At 34.1% G+C, this 3,495-nt stretch overlaps 1 long non-coding RNA gene across 1 annotated transcript; it reads left to right on the forward strand.

Moving 5' to 3' along the window:
* Positions 1-915: 915 nt before the first annotated feature.
* On the forward strand, positions 916-1,575 carry LOC106476999. Its single transcript, XR_001291953.2, has 2 exons — positions 916-1,061; positions 1,296-1,575. It is a non-coding gene; the product is annotated as an uncharacterized LOC106476999 (long non-coding RNA).
* Positions 1,576-3,495: the final 1,920 nt, after the last annotated feature.

The raw sequence follows: 3,495 nt of genomic DNA on the forward strand, positions 1-3,495 counted from the left end.
AAAGTTAGTGACAAAGGTCCTCAATGATAATATAAACGAAGTTTCACTATACAAAGTTAGTGACAAAGGTCCTCAATGATAATATAAACGAAGTTTCACTATACAAAGTTAGTGACGAAGGTCCACATTGATAATATAAACTAAGTTTCACTATACAAAGTTAGTGACGAAGGTCCACACTAATAATATAAACGAAGTTTCACTATACAAAGTTAGTGACAAAGGTCCTCAATGATAATATAAACTAAGTTTCACTATACAAAGTTAGTGACGAAGGTCCACACTGATAATATAAACTAAGTTTCACTATACAAAGTTAGTGACGAAGGTCCACACTAATAATATAAACTAAGTTTAACTATACAAAGCTAGTGACAAAGGTCCACACTAGTAATATAAACGAAGTTTCACTATACAAAGTTAGTGACGAAGGTCCACACTAATAATATAAACGAAGTTTCACTATACAAAGTTAGTGACGAAGGTCCACACTAATAATATAAACTAAGTTTCACTATACAAAGTTAGTGACGAAGGTCCACACTGATAATACAAGCGTTATTTAAAAGCCTCGTATAACTGAAAATAAAATGATTTTCCTTTGCGCGTGTTCAACAATGCTTTTCCAACGAACTCTTATATGAAGTAATAATAAACCACGATCTGACTATTACTGTTATTCGAATTAAACTATAATTGTGCATGATTAATTTTGTTTTGAAGATAATAACCTGTATTTTCGATTAACATAGGCTTAACTTTATTATAATGGTTGAAAATGCTTAATTTGTTGGATATCTGTTATATTCAACGTATTTTAAACAAACTGGAACATAACCATTAAATATTAGATTGGGAAATGAGTTTTATAAACAAGATGTTAAATCCTAGTAAACTGATAAAATGGTCATCTCCAAGAACATTCTCTGTTTTTTTATCATACTTTACAGCTCTTCTGCTTCGTCATCTCGTGAAAGGGACATTTTTTACCAGCGGACTAACTCACGGACTCAATTTAAAAGCAGATAGCGGTGATGACCTGACAATCAAGTTTAAACCAGGTCAGTGACAGTTAATTATTAACCTTTCCATTTCAATAACTATATTAAACTATCAGTTGTTAAATATGGATTTAGAGAGAACTCGATAACAAAGGTTTATATGTAACTGTAGAACAATAATTCAGATTTTTCAACTAAAAATAAAATTGTTTTATTGTAAAAAGTTCTTCTGTCATCAACAGTTTGGTCATAATTTTATAAACTTTAACATTACTTTATTTCTTTTTTTCCCAGATTGCATTGCTGTAGATGGTATTAATATTGAGTACTCTGATATCACCGCATCCAATGGCGTCATTCACGTAATCGACCATTTCTTGTGATGTCATCAGAAATACTGAGGCTTTTTTGTGTAGTTTACATTGATTGGTACCGGCTTTGTTTAGCATGTTACACGATAACTAGAATAAATAGTCGATCACGACGCCCATGTTACTTTTTTTTTATCTTGTTAGCTGATTTTTCGCAAACTGTAAACTTTAAACAAAACTCAATAAATGTCCTTATGAAATAATGAGAATTTCTATAAATAATTTATACATATAATATATTAGTAACTAAAACTTTCAATCTCCCAAACATTTCATAAAACAAGATATTAAAATTATTTTATCACTTTGTTAATATGCACAAAGCTACAAAATGGACTATTTGTGTTCTGCCCGCGTGGGTATCGAACCTCGAATTCTAACGTCGAAGGGCTGCAGACTTTCCGCTGATCTACTTCTTTAGTAACTTTTTTTAATGTTAAGTGATCAACCAATAATTTGTTAGTATAAATAAATAATTAAATTTAATTTTACAAATATTTGTTTTACTTAGAAGAAAGTTTGAGATATAATTAATTCAAAAATGAAACTCTTTGGGATGTAATGGGGCTGAACTGTTGACTGTTTAATTCGACAAATAAACAAACTTCCAATTCACAATTTCTCAACTATGTTCCACGAACAGCAGTACATTGGAGAAGCTCAATGTTTAAATACATATTTGACGTGAATATTTATCACCAAGTGTATCTTTACACGTGCCTGATTATACTTTCAAAATGGTCCATCTTAAGAGAACAAACGGTTAATATTAACTATTCCAGAAAAGAATGTCATGTTTTTCTTACAACAAATGACAAGACCATAACGTACTCAAGGTCTTCAAAACAGTTTTAAAAATGTACAGTGTATAAATCATGACATATGAATTCAATTAGCAGCACGTATAATATACTAACAGTACTGTTCTTTACCAAAGAAACACGTATAACATAGTAGATTAACCATACCATATAAACTATCCTGCCACACTGTTTACTAGTGTCTCTACAATAGAAACTACCCTGCCATACTGTTTACTCGTTTCCCCACAATAGAAACTACCCTGCCACACTGTTTACTACCCTCTCTACAATAGAAACTACCCTGCCATACTGTTTACTAGTGTCTCTACAATAGAAACTACCCTACCATACTGTTTACTTGTTTCCCCACAATAGAAATTACCCTGCCACACTGTTTACTAGTGTCTCTACAATAGAAACTACCCTGTTATGCTATTTACTCATCTTTATACAATATAGACTACTCTTGCCACACTGGTTACTAGTGTCTGTATTACAGAAACCACCCTGCCACACTATTTTCTAGTGTCTATATAATAGAAAATACCCTGCTACACTGTTTACTAGTGTCTCTAGAACAGAAACTACACTGCTACACTGTTTACTAGTGTCTCTTGAACAGAAACTACCCTGCTACACTGTTTACTAGTGTCTCTAGAACAGAAACTACCCTGCTACACTGTTTACTAGTGTCTGTATTACAGAAACCACCCTGCTACACTGTTTACTAGTGTCTCTTGAACAGAAACTACCCTGCTACATTCTTTACTCATCTCTCTAGAACAGAAACTACCCTGCTACACTCTTTACTCATCTCTCTAGAACAGAAACTACCCTGCTACACTCTTTACTCATCTCTCTAGAACAGAAACCACCCTGCCACACTCTTTTCTAGTGTCTCTAGAACAGAAACTACCCTGCCACACTCTTTTCTAGTGTCTCTAGGACAGAACCCACCCTGCCACATTCTTTACTCATCTCTCTAGAACAGAAACCATGCTGCCACACTCTTTTCTAGTGTCTCTAGAACAGAAACCACCCCTGCCACACTCTTTTCTAGTGTCTCTAGAACAGAAACCACCCTGCCACACTCTTTTCTAGTGTCTCTAGAACAGAAACTACCCTGCCACACTCTTTACTCATCTCTCTAGAACACAAACTACCCTGCTACACTCTTTACTCATCTCTCTAGAACAGAAACTACCCTGCCACACTCTTTTCTAGTGTCTCTAGGACAGAACCCACCCTGCCACATTCTTTACTCATCTCTCTAGAACAGAAACTACCCTGCCACACTCTTTACTCATCTCTCTAGAACAG

Source organism: Limulus polyphemus, unplaced genomic scaffold (genome assembly GCF_000517525.1).
Source record: "Limulus polyphemus unplaced genomic scaffold, Limulus_polyphemus-2.1.2 Scaffold12482, whole genome shotgun sequence".
Lineage (NCBI taxonomy): Eukaryota > Metazoa > Arthropoda > Merostomata > Xiphosura > Limulidae > Limulus > Limulus polyphemus.